This window comes from Grammomys surdaster, unplaced genomic scaffold (assembly GCF_004785775.1).
Source record: "Grammomys surdaster isolate TR1022 unplaced genomic scaffold, NIH_TR_1.0 669, whole genome shotgun sequence".
NCBI lineage: Eukaryota > Metazoa > Chordata > Mammalia > Rodentia > Muridae > Grammomys > Grammomys surdaster.
In genome coordinates, this window is record NW_021605088.1 from 75,030 (window position 1) to 83,005 (window position 7,976).

Below are 7,976 nucleotides of genomic sequence, written 5' to 3' on the forward strand. Positions count from 1 at the left end.
TATACTGATTGAGTTAGTAGCAAGTATTCTATTCTCACCTGCCATTATTTTGCTTTTTATCTTGGATGTGTGAGAACATGTTGTCCTTCACTTTGTGTATCTAGATATTACACAGAAAGTGTCTTCTGGTACCACCTCAGTTATAGCCAGTATAAATCTTTTGACATTAAATATTACAAAATACTGATTGGATCTCTGAGGCCCAGGGTGTACCCAGAACACTTGGACCCAGGTCTTTCATGTGAGGTGCTCTGTGTTAGGAATGTCCACACTTCCCATGTTTGTTAATTGGAGTCTTGGATCCAAGGTTCAGGAACAAACCCTGCCTCAGCATTTTCACACAACCATTTGCTTGAGAGCCATAAGAAGGAATTCTGATTAGAAAAACTGGTTGATTTAGAATATAAAAGCATTGCCCTGGACTTTCTTTCTCTTTCCTTCTCTGATGGCTCTCATATGATGACAGAGAGAATGAAGGGCAGATCTAGAAAGGCTTTATAGTTTGAAATCCTAGGGAAAAGAAAACACTTGCTAGTTTTCGTCATGTTCTAGCAATTACCAGGTCCATCCAGCACACCCCACTAAACCCCTCCCCAAGGACAGATGAACCCCACTTGGTTGTACACTAACTCTGCATCCGCATTGCAGAAATCTGGATAAATAATAAAGAAGAAGTTGTTCATCAAAACTTCCCAAATAGGACAGAACTTTATGCCACTTATCTAGTATGTGTTTTTTAGGTCAGTCTCGAGGAACTAGGTGAAAAAATGAAGTGCCCACTTCATCAATGCATTGACAAAGCAAAGGTGGATATTCAAAATAATCCACACAAGACACACGTTCTCTCACTGTAGATGTATATGATCATATTCTCCTCTCCCAATGTTGTGTAAGATATCTTTACAAAAAGAAATGGATTTCAAACAACACACACACACACACACACACACACACACATACGCACACATGTTCTATCTCATATTTGTCGTTTGGACATTGGTCAGTGCCATGGGCTCCAAGATGAGTTGTTCTCTAAGATATTGAATTTACAGCAGAAAACCTCTCCAGCATGGTTGGCAAGTCAGTACTGGTGTTGGAAGAAAGTGTGAGACAGGCTGTGACCTGAGTTCAGATGTGCAGAGTACAACCATCCATCCTGGATTAGGAGGAGGGATCATCATCACCCTGTCTGAAGCAGAGTAGGTTTTTGTCGTGGATAGATGGTTACATTATAAACCAAAACGTGTTTTCCAAGAGAGCCGCCCATACATATTTTTTTTCTACAATATAAAGGGCCTCGGTTTTTTCCCTGTAGTTCCCTAACAAGACTCACAATTCCTTAATGTATGGAACCGTAGATTCCAGCGTGAACATCTGCCTTAGTCCATTTTGTCTTCTCTAATATTACACCACATACCAAGTTATATAATAATCATATGATACACAGCAGATGGTACCAATTCCTTGCATTACTGGGGACTCTGAAGTCTGAGATAAAAGTGTCAAAAGGTTTACTTTGTGGTGATGGCCCATTTCCTGGCTTATAAAAGACATTTTCAGAAAATTTCAAAATCTGGTAAAAGGGAAAAGTGGTTCCCTAAGCCTCTTTCATAAGAGAACTACCCTATCCCTGGGGCTTTTCCCTTTTACCCCAGTCACCTTCCAGAAGACTCCGCTTGTGCATGACATAACCATCGGGAGTATGATTTCTATACATTAATTTTAGTAAGACTTAAGCATTCTGACAACAGTATCATCTAGTAAGGATAAAATCAAATAGTAACACTTCTGTTCTTGGAGACAAATACAACATGTTGACATGGGTGGGATTTTGCTACTGGATAAGAAATGACCAAGTTCATGCTCAAGAGAAGTGAGGGCAAGCCTGCTTTCTGATAGCAGTTTCAAAGGATGTGAGGTCACCTCAAAGCTCTGTTTTCCCTCTTAGAGAATGAATGGTGGAATGCAGCATGGAATGTCCATTCTGATCAAGCTGGGTCTAACATTGTCTTTATACCTGGCCAGTACTAGTTTAAACATAATGCCTCTGTGCACACATCACTTGGTAGACTAGTTAATTCCAATCACTCTGCCATCTGTCCTGCCAGGGGGACATTCAGAAGACATTATGTCTCAAGGAATAATGGCATGAGTGTTTGACCCATATGGCTCTAGACAACTATTTAACTGTATTTAGTGGCCAAGAAGGGTTGCATGCTGTCCTTTCAGAGAATGACTTGATAAATATACTTCAATCACATGAGAGACTCCTTAGAACCTGCAGAGTCTCACAGCAAAACCAATGTACAATCTCACCGTAGTGCAATGTCCTTACTCTGCTGAATGGCTTACCTAGTTCTAAAGGTTGTAACTTAGGTCCTGGGGAGGTTAATTGAGAACTAGTTTTCAAATTCTTCTTTACATGTTCATTGAAGATGTATTCTAGTCATCTCCACAAAGCATAAGCCCTGATTTGTAGGCTACACATTTCCTGTGTACTCTTTTACACTTTCTTATACCAATGATTAAGCCTCAGCAACAGAGTTATGCTGTACAATCTCCTTGGAGTAAGCAGCGATGGGCAAATGGGTGTTATCTAGTCCTGAAAAAGATAAAGAAGAAGTCTTTTTGGGAAGCCCAGCTTTGCCCCCAGCTTTTCCACGTTACTTAACTGTCCTTGCGCTACAGGTGTCTGAGGTATCCAATAGAAATTAACCACAAAAAATTAAGACATCACAAATGACCCTTATATAGGGGAAGGCTGTTCCAAGTTGTTTCAGCTGCTCTTGTTTTCCAAGGTCTGGACAGAAGAGTGCTGTGTCTCTTGCTCTGCTCTCCCTGCATATCACAAGGTAAGTAATGAAAGTAACATTTAAAGTATGGATATGTCTTTGAGGCCTAGCTGCCATGGACTCCCTAAAGGCAAGACTGCTCTGGAGGATCCCACATCATCAGATTCCCTTCTAGGGTTCTTCTCTCTGGGCCTCTGGTAGCTAAGCAGGACAGTAATTACTGGTTAAGGGGAAACTAACAAAACATTTGCCAAAACACATATGTCTTCCTTGTCAGTCCAGTAGGGATAATAATATAATCTTTAAAATGTCTTAACCAAATAACCCTGTTAAAAAAAATGGGTACAGAGCTAAACAAAGAATTCTCAACTGAGGAAACTAGAATGGCCAAGAAGCACCTAAAGAAATGTTCAATATTCTTAGTCATCAGGGAAATGCAAATCAAAACAACCCTGAGATTCTACCTTACATCAGTCAGAATGGCCAAGATCAAAAACTCAGGTGATAACAGATGTTGGCGAGGGTGTGGAGAAAGAGGAACACTCCTCCATTGTTGGTGGGATTGCAAGCTGGTACAATCACTATGGAAATCAGTCTGGTGGTTCCTCAGAAAATTGGACGTAGCATTACCTGAGGACCCAGCTATACCACTCCTGAGCATATACCCAGAAGATGCTCCAACATGTAACAAGGACACATGCTCCACTATGTTCATAGCAGCCTTATTTATAATATTTAGAAGCTGGAAAGAACCCAGATGTCCTTCAACAGAGGAATGGATACAAAAAATGTGGTACATTTACACAATGGAATATTACTCAGCTATTAAAAACAATGAATTCGAGAAATTCTTAGATAAATGGATGGAACTTTAAAATATCATCCTGAGTGAGGTAAGCCAATCACAAAAGAACACACATTGTATGCACTCACTGATAAGTGGATATTAGCCCAAAAGCTCAAAATATCCAAGATTCAACTCACAGACCACATGAAGCTCATGAACAAGGAAGACCAAAGTGTGGGTCCTTTGGCCCTTCTTAGAAGGAGTAACAAAATACTCATGGGAGCAAATATGAAGATAAAGCATAGGACAGAAACTGAAGGAGGGGCCATCCAGAGACTGCTCCACCTGGGTATCCATCCTTTGTGCAGTTACCAAAGGTAGGTGCCGATATGGATACTAGCTAGAAAGTGCATGAAGAAAGGAGCTGATATATCTGTCTCCTTAGAGGTCTGCCAGAGCCTGAAATATACAGAGGCAGATGCTCACAGCTAACCATTGAGCTGATCATGGGGTTCCCAATGGAGGAGTGAGAGAAAAGACTGAAGGAGCTGAAAGGGTTTGCAGCCCAATGGGGAGAGCAACAATACCAACCAACTAAAGCTCCCAGGGTCTCAACCACCAGTTTGGGAGCACATAAGGAGGGACTCATGGCCCAAGCTGTATACATAGGGGAGGATGTCATTGTCAGGCATTGGTGGATGAGGAAGTCCTTGGTCCAGTGAAGGCTGGACGCCCTAGTGTGGGGGAAATCATGGGTGGGGAGGTGGGAGTGGGAGGGTGACTGGGATCATATCCTCATAGAAGCAGGAGGAAGGGGGATGGGATAGGAGATTCCTGTGTGTGGGGGGGGGGGGGGGAAAGGGGGAAAGGGGATTACATCTGAAATGAAAAAAAATTACCCAAAAAAAAAATTAAAAAATATATTAGGAGGTCTTTGAATATTACAATAAAATGAGAAAATTAAAAAATAAAATGTCTTTCTACTTTATAAAATATCTCTTGGTGTTGCTTGGTTTTGGCTACTGAGTTGCAAACATTATATATTTTGGGTATTAGTTTCTCTTTAGATGTATGATCTGCTAACCTTTTCCACCATGTTCTACCCTGCCACCTCACCCCAATGCTGATTCCCTCTCCTGTGCAGCAGCTGCACATCCCAATGCAATCCCTCAATCCCACTTGCCCAACTGCCTTGTTCCCAGAGTCTTCGGTGTCTTGTAAGACATCACCGTCCAAACATAGTTCTAAATTTTCTTCTAGTAGTTTTGTGCTTTTATGTCATATATCCAGGTCCTTAATTCATTTTACTTGAGATAAAGTTCCAATTGTGCACGAAATAATTGAGTTGGGTGCCTTAGTACTTACTGCCTTACTTGCCATTCCTACTTGCATAAAAGTAGAAAGAATAAACACTAGTTCTTCTTATACCAATGCTTTGCCTTGAATCACAGGAGCTCATTTCATCCATAGTTTGATAAGGTCAATGTGGTTAACAAGCACTGACTCTCTACATCATCAGGATCCAGATCTGACCCCAGAGTCAACAACTACAGATAACAGATTAGAATCCATCTTCAGAGACTTAGAGGCATTGCTCCTTGGACGTAATGCATGGCAGTGCTGTTTCTTTTCTTCTGTTTTAACATTAAAAAGTAGACATTCATTCAAGCGTAAGTACAAAATCCAGGTGGTATCAGAAAACAGTAGCAGGATCCTCCTCATCTTCATCACCTTAAACCAAAGGCAGCCAGCAAACACAGGGACCAAGGCCTGTCATGAGGCAAGCTGTGAAAACAAGAATATCAAGAAGACCAGGAAGTCAAATACCTCTCCTTGTCAATGTATACCCTTTCTAACTGCAGGGCTTCTCTCAGATACTACTCTTCACATATGCCCCCATATACGCAGACAGACACAAAGACACACACACACACACACACACACACACACACACACACACAGACATGTGGTTCCTCTTATTTTTTTCATCTCCTAGGAAACCCACAGCCATGAGGATGTTCACTCTGCTCATTACCCTTCTCCTGCTGGCTCTCCAGACCCAGGCAGAATCTCCCCCAGGAAGAGCTGAAGAGGATCCAGACAGGGAGCCCCTGGTAGAGGAGGACCAGGATATTTTCATATCTGTTGGAGGGGATAAAGGCACTGCTCTCCAAGATGCAGGTGAGTGACATCATCATGCTAGAGACATGGAGTAGAGAGAAGGGCTAGAGATATGGTCTGAATTTGGGTCATCCAGGCAACTTTATTACTTCTTTATTTTCCTCATTGAACAGCAAGAGTCAAATAGATCAATTTCTTTCTACAAAGATTTTCTTGTGAATGCCACAAGGTTTAATATATAAAGACTTGGTGACTAGTTGTTTATTTTTTCTCTTCTAGATAAATGGCTAGATTTTGGTCCATTTCATTGTACCTATTTACTTTTAGAAATTGTACATATCTGTTTAGATGTTTATGTAATGGCAGGAGCACAAAAATGAAAACACCATTAAGGGAGATTAGCCTTAATTAACATAAATGCGGAGTAGCCTTTAGTTTTGTGCTTACCATGTATGTTTATGAATATTGATTGTGATTGCTCATGCTACTGTCACTAATGATGAATGTGGAGAGTCCATTTCATCCATCACATATCCATCATGCCTGCCTGGATGTTACCATGTTCCTGCCTTGGTGATAATCAAAGGAACCTCTGAACCTGTAAGCTAGCCCTAGTTAAATTCTGTCTTTATAACAGTTGCCTTGGTCATGGTATCTGCTCACAGCAGTAAAACTCTTTGACAAGAAACAAAGCAAGAAGTCCCACCCAGGTATACTCATCACAATAAATATTTGTGCATTTCTGGGGAAGCTGGATTTGATATATGTAGGCCTGACTTTAAACACACACACACACACACAACACAGACACACACACACACACACTCACCATGTGCTTTAGCTTTCAGCTATACCTTAAGATATCTAGGTGTAAGTATCTTAAGATACCTTTATCTACCTTTCTCAATTGATTCTAAGCTGTTGAAAAATGTGACTAATATCACTTCCATGACCAGATATCCTGTGACACATAGAGATACTGCAGGAGGGATCAGGTCCCAGAGAACAGTATCCTCAGTCGCTACACCAGCTCTTGTACAAGTGCCTGGAACCTGAACCAAACATAGTGCCCTGCACAGGTAATTGGAGACCCTAAGCTTCCAGTTCTTAACAACTACCCACCAAATTTAACAGGCATGTATGAAGATGCTTCCATATTTATCCTTTACTCCCTTAAGCCACTTTAAGGTACAAGTTTAACTCTAGTAAAAATAAAAAGAGATTCCCAAGCCTTCCGAATTCCAAAGTGCTAACAAGGGGTTGTGGTGGATTTCATGGACTCACATTCTCACTGATGCTCAGATCTGTTAATTCATAGATTCTCGCCTCTTTTACAGGGTCTCTTTTGCTTTTCTTGGGATGCTAGATTTGGAACTAATGTGGTAATATTTAGGGCTCAGTAGACTGGAGCTTGATGCCCAACCCTACTGCACTGAGAGTCCTCTGAAGACTCTCTGGGAAAAGAAGAACCTTTAGGACAGGCATGCCACCTGATGGCCAGTGACAGGCCATCTGTCCACTTCTCTATGTACCTTCCCCTCCTTTCCTGGAACCCTCTGGACTCTTGGTCAGAGTCTCATGCAGAAAGACCTTTTAATATGAAAGTACACCAGAGCAGCTGAAAAACCTCACAAACAGACCTGGGTCTCAACAGATGGCATTTCAGTGCTCCTAGGTGATTGGCTCTTGATCTGTTTGGCTGTGGGTGTAAAGATGGAGTGAAGAGACAAAGACAGGTCAGAGAAATAAGGCCCTCAGGACTGAGTGTCATCTTTTTCTTTTCTTTCCTTTTCTTTTCTTCCTTTCTTTTTTTATTGGATATTTTATTTACATTTCATATGTTAATCCCCTTACCCCATTACCCCACCACCACCCAGGAACCCACTATCCCCTCACACCTCACCTGCTTCTCTGCAGATGTGCCCCTACCTACCCCCCCCACTCCCACACCCTTCAATTCCCACACACTGGAGTGTCCAGCCTTCATGAGACCAAGGATCTCTTCTCCCACCTAAGCCTGACAGGGCCCTCCACCCATACATATACAGTTGGAGCCATGGAGCCCTCCCTAAGTGCTCCCAGGCTGGTGGTTTAGACCCTGGGAGCCCTGGTTGGTTGGTATTGCTGCTCTCCTCATGGGGCCACAAACCACCTCAGCTCCAACAGTCTTCACTCTAACTCCTCCATTGGGAACCCCATGATCAGTTCAATGGTTAGCTGTGAGTATCTGCCTCTGAATACATCAGACTCTTGCAGACCTCTAAGGAGACATCTAT